We start from the raw sequence: 23,174 nt of genomic DNA on the forward strand, positions 1-23,174 counted from the left end.
TATCACTTTCTTAGTTACAATCACTGGTGCTTGAAAGTAGTATTTCTACTGGGTTAATAAACAGTGTCACAAGTACATGCAGTGGCAATAGGAGGGTTTAATTTCCTTCATCTTCTGCTACCAAAGGGCATTTACCAGTCTTCGTAGGGTACTCTTGCTTTTTGATTCTTACAGTTGTTTCTCTGACTTCCAAACCCACGTCACTGAACCTGACAAGTTAGCACTTATTGTTTTTATTTTACTTGGCCAACTCCTTTTAATCCTCAGCCCTCAAGATAAGCCCTGAAGAGAAAATGAAAATACCTACCTGGTGGGCCCCTTCTTCAAGTTGCCAGATCTATCTAGCAAATAAGAATATAGGATGCCCGGTTAAGTTAGAATTTCAGGTAAATGACAACTTTTTAGCATAAGATGTTTTGAATACTTTATTAGTACAATATGTTCTGAATATTGTGTGGCTATCTGAAATTTAACTAGGAATCCTGTATTTAATCTACATCCCTGAAACCTTCATCTTTTCTGTGACTTGAGTTCCAACATGTGGGCATCACAGTAATGTCCTTGGGTTATGATTGGTCTGATTTGTGCAATTTCTGCTCAGATAATCTAAGGGTGGTTTAGCGTTGAAGACTCTGTGTATTAGTTTCCTAGAACTGCCATAACAGAGAAACACAAACTGAGTTGCTTGAAACAAATGAAATGTATTGTCTCATAGTTTTGGAACCTGAAAGTCCAAGATGAAGGTGTGCTCAGGGCCGTACTCCTTCTGATTGTATTAGAAAAGGCTCTGTTCGGAGACTTTTTTCTAGCTTCTGGTAGTTTCTTGGCTTGAAGTTTGTTGTAACAAAACTCCAGTTTTCACATGGAGTTCTCCAAATGTGCATGTCTGTCTTTCTGCATGACATTCTTTTATTTAATAAGTACACCAGTTATATTGGACTAGGAGCCCACCCTCCTCCAATATGACCTTGTCTTAATTAATTACATCAGTAATGAACCTCTTTCCAAATAAGATGTCATTCTCAGGTATTGGGGTTAGGGCTTCAATATATATTTTGGGGGAACATGATTCAACCTACAAAATATTAAGGGAGACTTTCTAAAACTTAGTTTAATACATTATCTACAATGAGATAAGATCAGCCCAGGGATCTAAACATGTTCATGTAAGTTATAGATTTAAGCAAATAGGAAACTTTTTAATAGATTAAAAATATGTTCTTTAAACTTGGAACACCTTAATTAGTCAGAAATACAGTGTTGCAGCTATACAAAATTATAGAGCAAAGACATTTTCATGCTATGGGAAATATCCATATTATGTTAAATAAATAACAATTACATGATTATACTGTTTATTCAATTAAAACATATTCTGCCTTCTTAGCTAAGTGCCGAGGGTTCAGACATCAAGGCAGCACACACGAGCTTACAGTCTATAAGGGAAGAAGTAAATTGATAATTATTTAAATTATTAATTTGTCATAACCGTTACTATAGTTGATATGGTAATTAAAAATAGGGTGTTATAAAAACATGCACTTGGGAGGAATAGATTTCAAAGTATCTCTGGCATTTTAATACAAAAATAAAGACTAGAGCTATTTGCATTTTGGAAAAATACATTAAAGCATGAACTTATGTATTAAATAAATGGTGAGCATACAAGTTATGCTTCTTGCTTCATAAGTTTTGGGTAGTATATTTATTTTAAGAATTCCCAATTAACTGCTCAAGCATCCTTTGGTTTCAAGGGCTTCTCATGGGACTGAGCATAAAAACTAAGCTTTTTTGCTATGGCTTGTAAATTCTTGTCTCCATCTTTAATCTAATTTCCTATCATAGACCTTCCATTCTCTAATAACTTGCTCCTCTCCAGCCACACTGGTTTTATTTCTATTCCTTGTTCTGGTCTTAAGGCCTTTGCACTTGTTATTTTTTCTATGTAGAAAGCTATTCATCCAGATCTTGGACAGGGCAACCCTGTGCTCATTATCTGAGTGGACATTCCTGATAACTAAGATAGCTCTCTATCAGAGTCACTTCTACCCTGTGGCATTTTTATTAGTTTTGCAGCCGTTTCAGTTTCTAAAATAATCAAGGGTTTTGTTTTGTTTAGTTTTGCTGGAAACTTGAGTTTTTAATTTGCAGCTATTTGTTTTACTGTTAAATAGGAACAACTGAGTAGTGTGAGGCAAGCTACGTTAAATTCTTTGATATTCAGATTTAGCAGTTTTAGATTGGGCAGAATGATCCCTGTCAATTGTTGGTGAAAGAATTCAATAGGGATTTTTGTGTTGCCATTTCCCTTATTTATGTATTTATTTATTTATTTGACATTTTAATTCAGTATAGTTAACACAGTGTAATATTAGTTTCAGGTGTACGTAATACAGTGATTCAACACTTCCATATATCACCAGGTCCTCATTTCAAGTGCTCTCCTTAATCCCCATCACCTATTTCACCCAAACTCCCTCCCCTCTGGTAACTGTCAATTTGTTCTCCATTGTTAAGAGTCTGTTTCTTGATTTGTCTCTCTCTCTCTTTTTTTTTTTTCCCTTATGTTTGCTTATTTCTTAAATTCCACATTTGAGTGAAGTCATATGGTATTTGTCTTTCTCTGACTGGCTTATTTAGCTTAGCATTATACTCTCTGGCTCTATCCATGTTGTTGCCAATGGCAAGATTTCATTCTTTTTTATGGTTGAGTAATATTCCATTGTATATATATACTACACCTTCTTTATCCATTCATCATTCAGTGGACACTTTGGCTGCTTCCATAGTTTTGCTATTATAGATAATGCTGCAGTAAACATAGGAGTGCATGTGTCCCTCTGAATTAGTGTTTTTTAATATTTTTTGGATAAATACTCAGTAGTGTGATTACTGGATTGTACAGTAGTTCCATTTTTAACTTTCTGAAAAACCTCCATACTGTTTTCCACATTGGCTGCCTTCTCAGTTTGCCTTCTTGCCAACAGTGCATGAGGATTTCTTTTTTTCCACATCCTTGCCAGCACTATTTTTCTTGTGTTTTTGATTTTAGCCATTCTGACAGGTAAAGTCATCTAGTTTGAGAAATCGGTTTCCTTAACTCTCTGTGTTTCCCCAACAGAATGGGCTCTGTGACAGCTAGCATTGGAAATGTAATTAGATAGGGAAACACATTTTCTGAAGGTTCACCTATTCAACACATTTAAGGTATTACACTGACGTTAATATTTAGGACGTTGGTGAAAAAGTATAAGAGGAAGCAGTGTGAAAATAAGAACAGAAATAGGTCAAGAAGATAGTAGAGTAGTCCCTCACCAACAGTGACTCATGTGCTCTCAGGTTAGACCTTGCCATGCTGTCTCAATTTTGTTGAATAATGAGGGAAGGAGGGAGGGAGGGAAGGAAGGAAGGATGGAAGGAAGGGAAAAAGGGAGAGAGGGAGATGTTTATATTCTTTAGGGGCAATGAGTTCAGTATTTTCTTCCTGAAGTCATCCAACCCCATTCCTAATCATTCTAGAACCCTATGTCTGAATGAGCTAGTTCTGCTTTTAATACTGGGAGGATCTACGGAGAGAACTGACATCCTTCTATATAGAATAGACCATTGTTCTGCTAGAAGAACTAATCCTAAAAATAATATTTCTGTTTTGGAATTTAGGTAGCATTTATTCCCAGTCATTGTTTTGTCCTCTTTTCTTGGGAGCTCTTTGCTTGGGAGACTTTTTTTGTCAATCAGACAGACAAGAGGAATTTTACTGGGGGTAGAACAAGGGTTTGTGAACATGCTATGTTTACAGCCTGACAAATACTCCTTGCACACATCCCCAGAATCTGTTTGATTTCCTTCCCTTTTCCTTACTCACTGAAACCTAAATATTTAATGTGTAAGATTCTATTCAGATAAAAGAGGCTCATTGCCAGCTTTGGGTTAGTACTTCGCCTGAGGACATGAACAATTACAAACTGTGGAGAGTTATGTATATCCAATGTTGTTAGTATCAGCTGTAATAATCAATGGATTTTTTATTTTATTCTCATGCTTAAAACCAGCATCTGCTCTATCCTCATAATAAAAATGAATGAGTTTTTCAAACTGTATTTTATTATCTATTCAGCTTTGTGTTTGAAAATCAATATTGTTGCACACTTGATTGCATTTCTTCGTTACCAGTCAGTTTTCCCTGTAGACTTTTTTTAAATTTGCTGAAATTAACTGCAATCAGGGCTTCTTATTCTTGTCTATAAAGCCCACATTTAAATTAAAAATGAGTTCTCCAAAAATAGTTTACTGCTTCTGGCTGTGTTCTTTTCACTATCAAAACATAAACACACACACACACATACACACACGTACACACACAACTGGGCAAACAAACAAAACAATTAAAATGAGAAAAATGAATCACAGTATATTTTATAGACATACATATTTCATAAATGTATGGATATTTTACACTAGAAAATTGGGTTAATGAAGGTTTACGTGGGCCTAATGTAATTGCATTCTGATATTGCTGCATGAGGCACCTCTATAATATTTGCTGGCATTAGCTTGTCACATTTTTATCTAATTAAAGGTTGAAATAAAGGAAATCTTTTTTTAATTTTTTTTAATGTTTATTTATTTTTGAGAGAGACAGAGACAGAATGCGAGTGGGTTAGGGGCAGAGAAAGAGGGAGACACAGAATCAGAAGCAGGCTCCAGGCTCTGAGCTGTCAGCACAGAGCCCGACGTGGGGCTCGAACTCACGAGCTGTGAGATCATGACCTGAGCCGAAGTTGGATGCTCAGTGGATTGAGCCACCCAGGCACCCTTCTAAAATAAAGGAAATCTTAACTGATCTGTAGTCTTTCAGCTTTTGTTGCTACTTCATTTAGATAGATGAAATAACTTTCTTCCTATTTAAGTTTAGTGGCTGGAAGTTTCATCAAAAAACTCTATTTTAGGGGCACCTGGGTGGCTCGGTCCGTTACATGTACATCTTCAGCTCAGGTCATGATCTCACAGTTTGTGAGTTCAAGCCCCACATTGGGATCCCTTATGTCTGCACAGAGCTCACTGTAGATCCTCTTTTTCCCACTCTCTCTGCCTCTTCCCTTACTGTGCTTTGTCTCTCTCTCATAAGTAAATAAATATTAAAAAATCATTTAAAAAACCCAAAAAAGCTTTATTTTAGAAGACTTTGATTTCTAAATTTAAAATATGCCTTCATCCAGATGGCCAACCAACACATGAAAAAATGCTCAACATCTCTCATCATCAGGGAAATACAAATCAAAACCACAATGAATTACCACCTCACACCTGTCAGAATGGCTAACATTAACAACTCAGGCAACAACAGATGTTGGCGAGGATGCGGAGTAAGGGGAACCCTTTTGCACTGCTGGTGGGAATGCAAACTGGTGCAGCCGCTCTAGAAAACAGTATGGAGTTTCCTCAAAAAACTAAAAATAGAACAACCCTACGACCCAGCAATTGCACTACTAGGTATTTCTCCAAGGGATACAGGTGTGCTGTTTCGAAGGGACACATGCACCCCAATGTTTATAGCAGCACTGTCAACAATAGCCAAAGTATGGAAAGGGCCCAAATGTCCACTGATGGATGAATAGATAAAGAAGATGTGGTATATATACACAATGGAATGTTACTTGATGATCAAAAAGAATGAAATCTTGCCATTTACAACTACGTGGATAGAACTAGAGGTGAAATTGGTCAGAGAAGGACAAATATGACTTCACTCATTTGAGGAATTTAAGATACAAAACAGATAAACATAAGAGAAGGGAAACAAAAATAATATAAAAACAGAGAGGGGAGTAAAACGTAAGCGACTCTTAAATATAGAGATCAGGGGCGCCTGGGTGGCTCAGTCGGTTAAGCGTCCGACTTCAGCTCAGGTCATGATCTCACGGTCCGTGGGTTCAAGCCCCACTTCGGGCTCTGTGCTGACCGCTCAGAGCCTGGAGCCTGTTTCAGATTCTGTGTCTCCCTCTCTCTCTGACCCTCCCCCATTTATGCTCTGTCTCTGTCTCAAAAATAAATAAACGTTAAAAAAAATTAAAAAAAAATATAGAGAACAAACAAGAGGGTTGCTAGGGGGGGGTTGTGGAAGGGGGGATGGGCTAAATAGGTAAGGGGCACTAAGGAATTTACTCCTGAAATCATTGCTGCACTATATGCTAACTAATTTGGATGTAAATAAAAAAAGAAAAAGATAGTAACATATGCCTTATACCTTTGTAGCAGAAACTCCTCTGCTGCTACTTCATTTTTTCAGTATGATGCGTGTCTAACCAATTATGCTCTAAGTATATTTAAATACTTACATTGGAAACATTTAGCCTTTTCAACATTTAAATTATATGAAAGCATTTATTTGACAATATGCCTTTCCTGTGATTACCCATTATTCATTTGTGAGCAGTAATACAAAATAGAACATATTTCTTTTTTTTATTAAATTTAATTCTGGGACATGTGTAAATTTTCTCTGCATTTTAATGTACATACTAGCATTTGTTAATGAATTAGAGATAAGAAATGTCAGCTTCAAATGACAATCTTTTCTAAGTGAAAACAGGTTAGAAAAAAAATCACATATAAGCTTAAGTAGATGATTCACTATCATAAATAATATAATAAGAACAAATTGTATCTGTTATGATCTTGTGCCTTTTTCTTCCTTTTCTTTTCAATCTTAGTCATAAAAATAAATTACAATTGTTGCAGTTTTAGTGATCCTTTTAAAAGCTCTTGTCAAAAAGCATGGTGTCAACCATGTTTTTAGAAAAGGTCCTTGAAAAAATCAGTTACAAATACCAATGAGACTGATACTCATAAAATCAGGTGACATGTATCTCATTTAGAATTTATTTTAAAAATACCTTTACTGTTGATTCTTATTTAGTGCCTTTGGGGGTGTTGAGTACCTTTAGGGGTGACAGACTAGGTAACATATACTTACCCTCATCAGGAGATGCCGCCCTAGTCCTTAGTTTGCTATCATTTTGATGATTTTTATTTCTATACATGTAGTTAACATAACCATAGCAACATACCAGGATCCCATATACAAGTGTAAAGCAGTTTTACACCAAGAGTCACTGCTAACATTTACTGAGCACTTACAATGATATAGATGCTGTATAGTTTCAGTCACTTCCATTAACCAATCCATGTGATAGGAATTCCCATGTTGCATTTGATGACCACAGGGAGGTTAAATTAACTTTTCCCCAGGTCATATATATGTAGAGAGAGATGCTGAAAATTGAAATCAGACAGTCTGAATACAAAGTCAGTGGGCTCAAGCACAGGCTATATCTGCTTTAGGTGATGACTAAATTAGTGATATATGATTGTATAATTTCCTTAGCCTAATATCACAGTGTCTTGCTCATGGTAGTTGTTACATAAGTATTTGCCAAAGGTATGATGAGGATGGGAAGATGTTAAAATTTTATATGGGGGAAAAGCCGCTTGGATTGGCTTCACCTCCAAGTTCGAATCTATCACTTTCTTGTCCTTGTCAACTCTATAACATTGCAAATGTGAACTAACCCATTGGAGCTTTGATTTATTCATATATAAATTGGCATATCAATCTTATTATTATATTTAATTATTCCCACTTCTGTACCTTCCATTTTCAAACACTTACCATTATTTATTTTTATATCTTTCTTTCCTACAAGATGATAAGCTCCTGCAGGATAAAGACTTTTATTTAGCTATATAATTGAGAATCTAGGCAGAGTTTGACATGTGGCAGGCGCTCTGTATAAATAATAATTGAGTTAAGAGTTTAATTAATTTTGTTTACCTAAATTCAGCTATTTTTAATTTGCGTCTGTCTTGTCTCAGTGATTGCTCTAAAGATGTTTTCGTTTTCACTGACATGTGAGGCAAAGCTACATACAATAAATTGGGTAAAAAATCATATGTGGTATATACCTGGCACAACATTGTCTGCACTGTTAAAATCCTTATGTTCCTAGTCTGTAGATCAAAAAGGCATAGAGCCCATTACCTATGATAAATCTTTTGTATAAAAAGTTTGGAAGGATAGCAGGAAACTTTATGAAAGTTTTCAGCAATCATCTTTTTTGTCACCTTACTCTCTACACTTTTGTAACCAAGGGATGTCTATTTCTGTGCCTTTAAGTTTTATGCATCAGACATTATTGCTATGTAATGGCTGTTATAAAAAAGGTAGCAAGAGGTAAGAGAACAAGAACTGGATAGCTGGAATTCCACTAAAACCTGACTGTCAGGGCGCCTGAGTGGCTCAGTTGGTTAAGCATCTGATTCTTGATTTTGGTTAAGGTCATGATCTCATGGTTGTGAGATCCAGCCTTGTGTCTGGCTCTGTGCTGGGTGTGGAGCCTCCTTAAGATTCTCTCTCTCCCTCTTCCTCTGCCCCTCTTCCCTTGTTCTCTCTCTTCCTCTCTCTCTCTCTCTCTCTCTCTCTCAAAATGGATAGATTGATAGACAAATAGATAGATAAAGCTGATTGTTGTTGCTAAGTGAAAAATACCCATTAGGTAAGTTATTCATTGAATTATAATGCCAGACATCATGACCTATTCCATTTTGCAGTTTTAAGGCTATCTTTCAGCCAGGAAAAGGTATATCAATGAGCCTGAAGACATATAACATTTTGAAAATGACAACTACATTTTCCTTTAGCTGGAAATTCTGAGTTTTCCTCGAACAACATCGTCATTATAACTGTTTGGTTTGGGGTTTCTGGTAAAAAGAAGAGGAAGAGGGAGAGGGAGAGAGGGAGGAGAAGAAGGAGGAGAGATGGAAGAAAGGAAAGAAGGGAGGGAGGGAAGGAGGAAAGGAGGGAGGAAGGAAGGAAAGAAGCAATGACCTTTTATTATAGTCTCACTTTATGGCACTTAAATAAATTTAACGTATGTCCATGTAGTGGTAGATTTGGGCTCTTAAAAACACTTGAATGCCTCCCTACTTCTTTGTTCTCTCCATCCCATCAATGAGTTACTTCACTGTCTTTCTTCTCTGGAAAACTCTTACAACTTTTGGCTTTTATCTTTGCCTCCAATATTTCTTCCTTCCAATCCATGTTCTTCATTACTACCTAAGTTATTTTTCTAAAAACATATCTCTGTAAAGCTCTGTGTAATTGTGGGTTGTTACTGATCTGATTTCACTCTGCCTTTTGCTCACTTTGTTCTAGCCATATAGGCTGCCTCTTGAGCACACCAAGCAAGTTCCCACCTCAGAGATGGAACACTCACTATTCCCTGTCCAGAGAAAACTCTGCCCCCGGATAAACACATGACTTGCTATCTCAAGTTTTGTTTTGTTTTTTTGTTTTTTTTTTTTTTTTTAGGGATCACTGCAAAGTTACTTCATTGGGGAAGACTTCTCTGACTCTATGACATTTGTGAGGTTGCAAACTATGACCCATAGGCCAAATTTGTCCACTGCTTATTTTTAAATGGCCTGTGAGCTAAGAATGGTGTCTGTATTTTTAATTGGTTGGAGAAAAAAGATTAATGATTGTGATACTTGAAAATTACATGAATTCAAATCTTAGGGTCTATAAATAAGGTTTTGTGAGAACCTCCTTACACTCACAGTCATTTACTTAACTGCCCACTGTTGCTTTTGTGCTATGGTGGCAGAGTTTAGTTGCAGCACAGATGGCTAACCTTAACAGAAAAGCTAGTTGATCTCTGCTGCATATAATTTTATATCTCTCATACAACCTTATACTCTCTAATTCTTTTTCCCTGCTTTACTTTTCTTCATGTTTCTTGTTACCATGCTATTAAGTAAATGTTTTTATTCAAATACAGTACACAGAGGTTCCTAGGTGGCTTAGTAGGTTTAAGCATCAACTCTTGATTTCAGCTCAGGTCATGATGTCATGGTTTATGAGATCGAGCCCCATGAAGAGCTCTGTGCTAACAGCAGAGCTGTTAGTGTGCGATTCTCTCTCTTCTCTCTCTGCCTCTTCCCCAGCTCGTACATGTGCACACATACACACTCTCTATGTTTTAAAATAAGTATTAAAAAATACATATACAGAAAAATGAAAAGATTATATGGATTACTAAATCAGCTACCCGAACCAAGAAATAGAATATTATAGGACCCAGAAAGTTTGTAGAAATCCTCCACTTTTTATCTTCCCCCCAGTGAAACTATTCTGACTTCTAACAATATAGATTAATATTGTCTCTATATGATCTTTATATAAATGAGATCACACCATATATAATTTTTGTGTCTGGTATCTTTCACTTAACATTACATTTGTGAGATTTATCTGTGTTATTAGTTTTGCATAACAAGAGTTAATTCAATTTAATTACTTACATCATTCCATCTTACCAGTAAACCACAGTTATGAAAATTCCATTTTACTATTTAAAAAAAATTTTTTTTAATGTTTATTTATTTTTGCTACAGAGAGAGACAGAGCATGAATGGGGGAGGGTCAGAGAGAGAGGGAGACACAGAATCCGAAACAGGCTCCAGGCTCTGAGCTGTCAGCACAGAGCCCGACGCGGGGCTCGAACTCACGGACTGTGAGGTCATGACCTGAGCCGAAGTCGGATGCTTAACCGACTGAGCCACTCAGGCGCCCCCATTTTACTATTGATGTACATTTTTATTATATCCCATTTTGGATTATACACATAGTATTTCTATGAACATTCTTTGCATGTCTTTTAGTGCGCATATGTATGCACTTCTGCTGAATGTATACCTAGAGGTGGAAGTATTAAATCATAGGGTATGCAAATCAGCCTCAGTAGATATTGCCAACAATTTCCCAAAGCAGTTGTACCAATTTCCACTCTTACTGGAAATGTATGAGCGTTCCAGTTGCTCCACATACTTGCCAACACTTACTATTTTCTCTTTTTTAAGCTTAAATCATTCTGTCTGATTCTTTTCATTAGAATGGGAACTTCGTGAGAGAAAGGATTTTATATCTTTAATTACCATATGCACAAGTGCTTAAAATGGCTAGTATTCAACTAGTGTTGAATGAATGAATGCTTGAGTGGTAAGGCTGTAGGGAGAAGGACAAACTATTTCAGAGTCTAAGGTCCTTCCTCTGCTGGTGCTAGTTTACTCTGAATTGCTGTAACATTTATCTGTATCTTTGCAATGGCATTTTACTTTATTATATATTTTTAATGTACATTTCTTATTCTTCCTGTTAAGAGTCAGGGTTTCTCAACCTTGAAACTATTGACATTTTGGGCTGGATAATTCTTGGTAGTGAAGGGCTATCCTGTGCATTGTAAAATGTTGAGAAACATCCCTGGCCTCTACACACTAGATGCCAGTAGCACTGCCTCCATAATGCCACCCAAACCCCTGTAAGTAGTGACAACCGAAGATATCTGCAGATATTACTAAATGTCCCCTGGGAAGCAAATTTGTTCCCATTTGAGAACCAGTGTGCTGGATAATGAGCTACATAAGAATAATCGTTGTATCAACTTTCCCTTCTCTCAAGGTTAACACAGAGTTTTACCCATAGTAAATACCTCAACTCTTTTTAAAAAAAATTTTTTTAATGTTTATTTTTTTGAGAGACAGAGACAGAGCATGAGCAGGGGAGAGGTAGAGAGAGAGAGGGAGACACAGAATATGAAGCAGACTCCAGGCTCTGAGCTGTCAGCACCAAGCCTGACATGGGTCTCGAACCCACAAACCATGAGATCATGACCCGAGCTGAAGTCAGACACTTAACCGACTGAGCCACCCAGATGCTCTGTAAATACTTCAACTCTTAAAGCTTTGTTTAATTCTCTCCTTCTGTATGTCATCACCTGAGAAGCTTTAAAGAAATACAGATTCCCAGAACCCACCCGTACCCTACTGAATCATATCCTATGGTATAGGTTCAAGGAATCTGTAAAAGTAAATGGCTCCAAGGTCATTCCAATGAGCACCTTACCCTGAAAATGTCTGCTTCACATGTATCATATTTATCAGTTGATAAATAATTCTAACTGAAGTCAAGATTTTACTGCATATCTATACATAGATACAAAGATTTCCCCTTTAATAATTGCAGATATATGTTTCATCTATTTATTATCTGAAAAACATATTCAATTCACGAATATTGTGTTGATCTAGGCAATCTATACTACTTACATTTCAGAGTTCTTATTTTTAATAAGGTCATTATTTTGTTTTGAAACATATCTGACATTGCAACTATTTTTTATGCTTCCAGCTTTCTGTGAGAAATGCAGTGGGAAGAATTTTGTTAATTATACACCATCTTTACACTGTTATATTCAGTGTAAAAATCATAACAGTAAAAATCGTAGTAGTAATCAGAGCAGATGGCAATGAAAAAGAAATAGCCACTTCTTTAGAAATAAAAGAAGGAACCAATTTATATGTGCCTCTCCCTCTTAACTTTGAATTGTAAAAAAACCAACAATATAAAGCACAAAAGAGATTGTATTTTGCAGCTACATTTTTTTCAAGTGATATATACATTGGACTGGTAAAATTACATTTTTATGCAATGGCAAGACAATGTTTACATTTGACTTTTAGTTTTTATTGATATTAGTGTAGGTTATTGTCAGACTTTCGTATGTTTCCTTAGATTTACCAAGTAAAAGGAAATATATTTTTACTTCCTGTCACAAACTACAATATTAATAGTGAAATGTAAATTTTCTTTCATAAAAATTATGGGGCATCTGAAAGCAGTTACCTGAAAGGTGAAAGAAAATCGCTGCTTATTTTCCATTTTTCCATTACTCCCCAATTTTTTTGTTTTGTTCTCTTTTTAGTGGTCATTGCCACACACCCACAAAACTATCTAGTATGATTATTAAATTATGGGTTTCCTTCATTGTGCATATTTAATTTATTGCCAACTTGAATTGAATTTTAAGCCTATAATTGAAACATTCCTATTTTTAAAAGCTCATCTGTGCTCTATGCTGCTAGCTGCCTATCCAATATACATGCTCTCCTCTTCCTTACAACGAGAACTTGATGATTTTCAGACTGGAAATCAGTCCAATTTAAAGTAAACAAACCAAAAATCCTACATATCCCATGCAGCTCTTAAGTGGCCACGTGACACAATTTTGACTAATCAAGTATAAGCAAAAGTCACCAAGTAGAGTTCTAGGAGAGCTCTTAAAAGACATAATTTCAACTGGCAGGTGCTTTTCCTCCTTTGCCCTTCCTCCTCTTCTTAGCTAGAACTTGAAGTTAACAGCCATCTTTCAACAATGAGGTAAAAAAAAAATCATGAGGGCAGAAAACATGATAATTCTGACTCAACAGGAAGAGAAAAGAATGTGGGTTTCTAAAAGCATCATGCTGCATTTAAACTGGCCTGCCTTGTTTTATAAGAAAATAAAATGATTACTTAAACAACTTTAAATTGTGATTTCTGTTATGTTCCACTAAACCAATTCCTAGTTGATATACCATTCCTTTACCATGAGCCTTATGGTGGGCCTTGGCCTTGCCTGTCCTGGTCATTTTGGTAACCACCTTTCTCCTTATTCTTGAACTTCAAGCAATTTTTATATTCATCCTCTCCCCAGAAGTGCCATTGCCGACCTGTCAGTTCTACTGACTGCTCTGTCTATGTAATCTCTACAGGTTTACTTTTTCATTTTCCATTATGGTCTCCATTCTCTGTTTCAGAAAGCTGGTTATATTTCAGTATATTTCTGTTGTTTGTTCATGCTTAATCCTACAAAAATATGGTGACTTAGCTATATGCTTATATTTGAGAATGGAACCCTGGAGGATTGATTGGAAATTCTAGACACAAGCTTCATATCACCTTGGGCTTCACTCAGGTTTAAAAGAGACGAGGCTATTTCTTTGGAGATCCCCTAATATCACTATTTTTATGTCCTTTTTCTTGGTTTCCTCAAATTCTGCACAAATACCCTTCTCCCTCCTGCATGCAAGATACAAGTCTGCTGTCAGCACTTTAGAAGCCACAGGGGAAAGGCTGAGTAGTCTCAATATTGCATTTTGTAGAATTTTACTTCTCTGTTTTCCAACATACTATTCATCTCTTCTTCTTGGTATCTCCCATTGTGGAGATCCTGTTTCCCTTGTTCCAGAGGATAAATTCCAGTCTTCTCCCAGGTAGAGAAGAGATAGTTGCCCAGCTGGCAGGATGGCGTGGGAGTGAGAATTGTAGAAAAGGAGTGTCTGTCTACCTGCTTCTTTGGCAACTTTTCATTCTCTCTCAGCTAGTTTCTGAAGCTTTGTGGGTGTTTTGATATGAATCACGTTGCTTCTTTGCTGTCTCCGTTGTCAGCTTTGATTTGAGCTTTCCTAGACCTCTTCTTCTGTTATGATTCATTCATTTGCTTTCTACTTCCAGTCTTTTGTTGTTCCTGTCTCTTCTCTTGATATGGGTTTCTCCATAAAACAAACAAAACAAAGCAACCCTGTTTATGTTTTTTTTGTGTCTACTTGAGAGGAAGCAGTGGTTAATACCTATTTCCAATCTCTCATCTTTAACCAGGAAATTACACTTTCACTCCAAATGTTTATTATTACTATAATAGAAATACCCATTTTATTTTATTAAAATAAAAAAATTTTTAAATGTTTATTTTTTGAGAGAGAGAGACAGAGTGCGAGCAGGGGAGGGGCAGAGAGAGAGGGAGACACAGAATCCAAAGCAGGCTCCAGGCTCTGAGCTGTCAGCACAGAGCCCGACCAGGGCTCGAGCTTAAGGACCACAAGATCTTGACTTGAGTTTAAGTTGGCTGCTCAACCAAATGAGCCACTCAGGCATCCCAGAAATTATCAGTCTTAGTAAATGCTGAAACACATTTTAGAAATGATGGTTAACACGGGGTGCCTGGGTAGCTCAGTCAGTTTGAGCGTTCGACTTTGGCTCAGGTCATGATCTCACAGCTTGTGGGTTTGAGCCCTGCACTGATGGCTCAGAGCCTAGAGCCTGCTTCGGATTCTGTGTCTCCCTCTCTCTCTGTCCCTCCCCGACTCACATTCTATCTCTCTCTTTCAAAATAAACATTAAAAAAATTAAAAAAAAGAAATGATGGTTACCATTAGTGTTATTTCTTTAGACTCTATTTTTCCCTACACATATATTCAATAGCAATGTTAATATATTTAATATTTAAATTTATGACATATAACTTACATATTATACAAATATAAAATATATGAAGTAACATATAAACATGTATAATACGTGTATATTTAAGTAAATTATTGTCACTTTTGTAGCCTGTTTTTTAAAAATTTCCTATTATATCATGAGCATTGACTCAAAATGAAATATTAATTGGAACATGGTTTTTAACGGTTGCATGGTATTCAATCCTGTAAATGAACACAGTTTTTAAAAGTACTTCTTTATCATCAGAAACGAAGGTCATTTTCTGAAATTCAGTTCATTCTCAGTGGGCATCCTGCTCTTGCCTCTGTTCTCATAAGTGGCGCACTTACTTTCATCAAACTCCCATGGTGAGGAGGAATTCCTTGACCTCTATTTATTGACAGAGAGGCGTATTGCTAAATCAGCTCAGAAGGTCCTCCAAAGATACTCAAGAGAAATCCTTCCTGAAGAACAGAGCGATGGTTGCCGGAAGTTCGCACTGTGTGGGTTGTTGCTGCTGCTGCTACTGCCACATTGTGTGTGTGTGTGTGTGTGTGTGTGTGTGTGTGTTGGGAGGGTGTGCAGTATGGTTGGGAAGATTGCAATAAAAATTATTTCTTTTTTTAAATCCACATAGACCACCCGGTATGCATGGATTTTACACTCTCCATAGTAGGTGTGGCTAAGATAACTGTTATATAAATACTAGTTTATTTGACATTCCCAAGGCATTAAAATTGAAATTTATCCCCTCAAAGCAGCTATTGGGTTTGAGACTGGATGCTCTATGAATGTAAACTATTTACATGCATGCTGACATTTACTTTGTTTCACTGGTTGTGATTAAATTCTTTCTTTTTTAAATTTTTTTTAATGTTTATTTATTTTTGAGACAGATACAGAGCATGAACGGGGGAGGGTCAGAGAGAGGGAGACAAAGAATCTGAAACAGGCTCCAGGCTCTGAGCTGTCAGCACAGAGCCTGATGCGGGGCTCGAACTCACGGACCGCGAGATCATGACCCGAGCCTAAGTGGGCTGCTTAACCGACTGAGCCACCCAGGCGCCCCGCGATTGAATTCTTAATGTACAATAGCGATATCTGATTTTCTGTGAATCACGATTCCTTTTTTTCAAAACACATGTCTGATATGGAAAGGTCTATTTCCACTTAAGACCTCACCTTCCATATCCATGGTTGCAAACATTAAATAAACTACATTGCATGATGGTGAGCACTTGAGCCTGAAGACCAGTTTGGCTACTTAGGCTTTATTTAAATTGAGAGCTAAAGGTCACGTCATTTAACCAGAATGAAGTCGTTTATCTTTTCTAGGCTTTACTTTCATTGTTTGAGAAATAAATTTCTCCTCTGTATCATCAGAGTCTTGATAACAAGGCCAAATGAGATCATTTCAAGTTGTCCCTTAAGTTTTTAGGGACGTTTGCAAAAGTCCAGAGTCCCGAGAACCAGTTATCTCCTCATTTCTCCTGTTTTTTTTATTTTAAAGTTTTATTTATTTATTTTTGAGAGAGACAGCACATGCGTGAGAATAGCAGAGGGCTAGAGAGAGATGGAGAGAGAGGATCCCAAGCAGGCTTCACATTGTCAGTGCAGAGCCCAGCTCGGGGCTCGAACTCAGGAACCGTGGAACCGTGAGATCATGACCTGAGCTGAAATCAAGAGTCAGATGCTTAACCAACTGAGCCATTCAGCCACCCCCTCATTTCTCCAGTTTAAGTGCCAATTCCTTTGTAACAAACCCCTTTATGTTTCCACAGCATTTGCCTCAGGAACAAAGACAAGATGATCTGATGATACGTTTGTCTTTTTTTCCAGTGTCTAGACTGTGAGCTCCCTAAGGGCAGGGATTTTTGTGCCTTAAAGTCCAGGCATCCAGCAGAGTGCCTGATATACTGAAGGTCTCAGTCAGTGATTGCAGATTGAGTTAAGTGGGGAACGCTTTGCAGAGGGCTTTGTAAATATAAGGTACTTTGTAATAATGCTTCGTGTGCAGGGCTGTGCATTGTACAAGTTCTTTCACATATATTATTCATTCTCTCTTATTTGATCTTCCCCGTACTCCTGTGAAGGCAGATATTAATATCTTCATTTTGCAGAGAGGATTTAGAGTAAGATAGGTTTTGGGGTAAGAAATGAAAAAACTATTAAGTACCCCTTGCAGTTTATGTGAACTTATGAAAAGGAGTCCCTTGGTTATTGAGTGTAGGCTAGTGCCTCTCAGACTGTCAGATTGACAAACCGAGGCATGTTCACAGCTCATTTCTTTAGCACCTTTGAAAGTTTAATAATATGTCCATATCTGCTCATTTTTAAACATCCAAGTGAGCCAATCAAGATGTGAATTAAATAATTTAGTGCTGTTCTTCTAGAAAAATGAAATTCCTGTTCTCTCATTATAATAGAATGTTTTAATGTTTAGTTCTTGTTTATAACTTGCTGTCTTTACACTGGTGGTTTCAACTTAATTTTGTATCTCTTTCATCTATAATCTCTTTACCTTTAAGTGGTCTTTTATCTTTCCAGGAAACAGCTGACAATACTGTTTTTCAGTTCAGGACGTTTTCATAATTACATTTTTAGCCTTGAGGGAAAAAATTGTATACCTCATCAAATCTTCTAGCTCTGTAACTGAGTAACTTTAACAGTCCCGAATACCACTTGCTGCTATCACAACTTAATTGTGAATTGGGAAAAATAAAACTGCTTTATGATTTTTGACAGTGTTAAATTCTGTTTGAATTGAAGCATTTTATATGATGTTTTGATGTGATCATTAAGTCAATAATGTGGAGTCTCGCAGTTGTTCATCTCAGATGAGAGGCCTTGACTCCTCTGGACCAGCTTCAGTCAACACCAACTTAATAACTTTATATCATTTGGTGCAAACCATTCCTTGAAGTGACAACACATTGCTAGGTTTTTTGTTTGTCTTACAACAGTCTTTTGTTTGTAAATTTAAGACTTCTCAGTAATGTATTGTAGCTGGGCTAGTTTTTCACACTTTGCCTGCCAGGTAGATCTTATGAAGAGGCATCTTTGATGCTAGTTTAGGTAGATCTGCTAAGCATCTGCAGTGGTTCTGTCTTCTGGAAAATAAGCTACCACAACTGACACACATGGAAAAGTCTCTGTTACCTTTTATATTCATCAAGCTTTCTTCTCTTTTGCAATATCTGTGATGTATATTGGGCTGGTTGTTGCTTTAGTCTTAGTCCTTTTTTCCTTTAAGATAGAAAAGGAGGATATTGTTGAATGTTCCAACAGAAGGCATTCTGATGTGAACTTTTACCTGTATGAAGACATAGGGCATTCAAGGCCTTTCACCATCTGACACACGCCCAAAATTATGTGCTCAGTCCCCGTCACTTTTCCTGAGAAATTGTATGCTTCAGGCAAACCGGAATGCTAGCCATCCTATCAACATTTCAGGTACTAGCTTACCTCTGTCCTTCTGTTCCTCCCTCTCCAGAAATCCCTCACCTAGCCTCATTTTTCAATGTCCAGTCCAAACATTAACCCCTGTTCACAGGTTGCACTCCTTGATGCCCCACACTATTTCCAAGTTAGGTAGGTTTAAATGTGCCCTCATGAATGGAAAACACTGAATATATTATGATTGTTTTTTGTCACATGTTTAACATAACCACTAGAGGTAAAATTTCTTTCTAAGCAGAGCATTGCTTGTCTTGCATCCCACAATTTTTTATTTGTTAAATTTTCATTATTATAGTGTTCAAACTATTTTTTAATTTGCCTTGTGATTTCTTCTTTGACTCTAGGTTCTATGTAATTATGTTGCTTAATTTCCAAATATTTTGGGGTTTTCCAGATGTCTTTTCACTATTTATTTTTTAATTTAATTCATTTGTGCTCTGTTATGATTTTAATCCTTTAAATTTCTTAAGACTCATGTCATGGGCCAGCATGTGATCTGTCTTTGTGAATATTCCATGTGCGCTTGAAAAGAGTGTGCAATATACTGTTACTGTAGGCTATAATCTATATATTGGTCATGTTGCATTGAGTTGTGCATGTCTTTTATATCCTTTCTGATTTTCTCACTGCTTCTCTCAGTTGCTGGGAGAGGAGTATTAAAATATCCAACATAAATAAGGACTTTTGTTTATTTTTCCTTTAAGTCTATCTGCTTTGTTCACATATTTTGAAGTTTTGTTATTGGATGCATAAACATCTAATTATTGTGGAATATTCCTCTTCACCTGTGATAATACTTCTTGAAGTCTACTTTGTCTGATATTAATATAGTCATTTCAGCTCTTTTCATGCATGGTATGTCTTTTCCCATCTTCATATTTTTAGACAATTTGTATCATTATATTGAAATGAGTTTATTATAGACAGCATGTAATTGGAATTTACTTTTTATCCAGACTGACAATCTCTGACTTTCCAACATCTGTGCCATAACTGAATCTGGTTTTTATGCTTTTTCTTTCTTCAGATTGTGTTTTTGTCATTCATATGCATTGTAACTTTTTGCTGAAAGCCAGACATGATGTAGTGGGTAAAAGGAATTGCAGTAAATAGGTCATCAGTGTAGGGCAATAAGGTGTGTAGAGAAGGGAAGCATCTTATGGTCTTATGATTGTGCTTTGGTTTTTTAGTGAGCCTGTGTCTCTGGGCTGTGATTTCACAAGTGCTTCTTAGTCCTTCTACCCCCACTGGTGGGATAGGAAGTTTAGAGGGGGCTGAACTTGAATGAATTTTTTTTCTTTTTTTTTTTCCTTCTAGGTTGGCTAGGCTCAGATAAAACCCCAATAGAATAGGATCTGCTAAAATAGTTTATCTTGAGGGAATGTTTTACTAAGAACAGAATGCTCTGGACATATTCCAGAATGGTTTATTCCCCCCCCCCAACTCTGCCAGAAGCAAGAAGGGCTTTTTTTCCAGTATTCATGGTGAAAACCTAGTGGGGTTCCTGAAAGTAAAATATAAAAGTATGGATGTACCCCTAATTCTGGGCCTTCTAGGTATTTTAAACGCTCAGCCTTATCCAAAATAAACTTCTAGCAATTTGCACATTATGGTTAAGACTTCCTAGTGCTGATTCCCATGGAGATTTCTGCTCAGGTAAGCGCTAATTCTCTATTTGTTGTCTGTCTCTCCAGTTCTGGGGGCATCGGTTTGCCCTGTAACCTCAATTCTCTAGTGGATCTAAGAAGGCTTGTTGGTTTTCAATTTTTCAGCATTTTACTTGTTGTTAAGTAAGAGTGATGACTTTCAGGTTCCTTAGTTATATGCCAGACTGGAAATTGGAAGTCAGTTTCTGACTTTAATTGAAATATTAGGCCATTTACATTTATTGTGGTTATTTATAATGTTGAATGGAAGTATACAACCTTGTGATTTGTTTTCTGTGAAGTGGCCATATTCTCTTTGTTCTCTCCCTCCTTTGTTTTCTGCCTTAGTTTTAATTATCTTTTAGTATTCTGTTTCATGTCCACTTTTAGCTATTAGCTTTACCACTGTTTTTAAAGTGGTTGCTCTAAGGTTTATAACATTATCTTTAACAGTCTACCTCGAAAGAAAATTATACTATTGTACTATTTTATATGTAATATGAGAAACATGTTAGTAGTCTGACTTTTTTGATGCAGATGCTGTCTCAGATTAATAACTACTGAAATATTCATATATTTTTGTAGTAGAGTGTCTCTCTCTATAAAAGGGAACAGAAACTAACAAATGATAATGTGCTATATTTTGAAATGTGCTATATATTTGAAATTTAAATATGGAATATTATAGAATTATATAACACAGAATATAATATATTGTAAATAAGGAATATTAGAGAACAAAGAACCATTATGTATGGTGTAATTTCTTAACTTTATGACTAGTATTTTTATGACTTTTTCACTACTCAAACTTATACAGTTTATACTTCAAACAAACAAACACTTTTCAATCTCAATTTTCTGTTTCACAGGAATAATATTTTATCACTTTGATGTATTATGTGCATTCCAGATATCATTTTACTAGAATAATGTTTATTTCATCTTAAAAGGAAATATAAGACAGGATGTTCTTATCATGTGGAGTCTAAGTAATCTTACATAAAGATTATATGAAAAAAATGTTAATATCAGCTCTAAACATATATCTCAGTCTCAAGTAGCCTGATTAAATGCACTGAATAAGAAAGACATTTTTCCATAAATTGAAGAAAATGTCCCCATGAATTCCAATCTGCATTCTTTTCTGTGGACATTCTTTATGATATCAAATCAAAACTCCCTCTACCACATCTTACGCATAAATAACTTTTTTTTATATCTGCAACCAAGGTTTTTGTTCTCAAAATATTTTCTAAAAACCACTTTATTTTGTTAGAGAAGTATGAAATAAATCTAGAGAAATGTAAAGAATCCAAAGGAAAACAGAATAGAGACATTTGCTGGTTCAGATACCATAAAATAGAAAATAATCCTCCAAGAAATCATATAAGAGTATTTTACCTTCTAGGTTTTCAGATGAAGTTAAAATAAATATGAATTCAAGATTTGGAGTTATTGCATATCTTTAACCATATTGTTAAATGAGTTTTAGAAAATGCCAAAATGGTAAATACATTTTTCCTTGATTCTTAAACTGAAGAAAAATAATGAATTCACCAAATGTCATACTGAAATCTGAGGCTACAGCTTAGTTTTTATTTTTTCACAAATTGTTCTGTCTGTCTCTTTGCCCATGGATTGGATGACATCATCAGAGCATCTTGGGTTAATCCCCATAGTATAAGACAGTGTTTTAGTTTCCAGAGGTGGCCAATTTTGCTTTTAAGAGAGACCAGTTTTATCAATGTTTTTTTCCTCCCCCCCAAGTCTAGGACTTTTAATCTGTTTCTTCTTTCTTCCTTCCTTTCTTTCTTTCTTTCTTTCTTTCTTTCTTTCTTTCTTTCTCCAAATTTTTATTTAGATTCTAGTTCATTAACATATAGTGTAATACTGGTTTTAGGAGTAGAATTTAGTGATTCATCACTTACATGTAACACCAAGTGCTCATCATAATGAGTGCCTTCCTTAATACACATCACTCATTTGGCTTATCACCCACCCACATCCCTCTGTCAACCCTGTTTGTTCTCTATCATTAAGAGTCTCTTACGGTTTGCTTCCCTGTCTCTCTTTTTTTTCCCTTCCCTTATGTTTATTTGTTTTGTTTCCTAAATTACACATATAAGTGAAATAATTAATATGGGGTTTGTCTTTCTCTGACTGACTTATTTTGCTTAGCATAATATACTCTAGCTCCATCCATGGTGTTGCAAATGGCAAGATTTCATTCTTTTTGATGGCTGAGTAACATTCCATTGTATATATACACCACATCTTCTTTATCCATTCATCAGTCAATGGACACTTGGGCTCTTCCCATAATTTGGCTATTCTTAATAATGCTTCTGTAAACATTAGGGTGCATGTGCCCCTTAAAATCTGTATTTTTGTATGCTTTAGGTAAATACCTAGTAGTACAACTGCTGGGTCATGAGGTAGTTCTATTTTTAACCTTTTGAGGAACCTCCGTACTATTTTCCAGAGAGGCTATACCAGTTTGCATTCCCACCAGCAGTGTAAGAGCGTTCTCCTTTCAATGCATTCTTGCCAGCATCTGTTTCCTGAGTTGTTCATTTTAGCCATTCTGACAGGTGTGAGGTGGTTTCTCATGGTAGTTTTGATTTGTATTTCCCCGATGATGAATGGTGTTGAGCATCTTTCCATGTGTCTGTTAGCCATCTGCATGTCTTCTTTGGAAAGATGTGTTTTCATTCTTTTGCCCATTTCTTCACTGGATTATGTTTTTGGGTGTTGAGTTTGATAAGTTCTTTGTAGATATTGGATATTAGCCCTTTATCTGATATGTCATTTGCAAATATCTTCTACCATTATGTAGGCTGCCTTTTAGTTTAGTTTTCTTGATTGTTTTCTTTGCTGTGCAGAGGTTTTTATCTTGATGAAGTCCCAATAGTTCATTTTTGCTT

This window comes from Panthera uncia, chromosome B1 (genome assembly GCF_023721935.1).
Source record: "Panthera uncia isolate 11264 chromosome B1, Puncia_PCG_1.0, whole genome shotgun sequence".
Taxonomy (NCBI): Eukaryota; Metazoa; Chordata; class Mammalia; order Carnivora; family Felidae; genus Panthera; species Panthera uncia.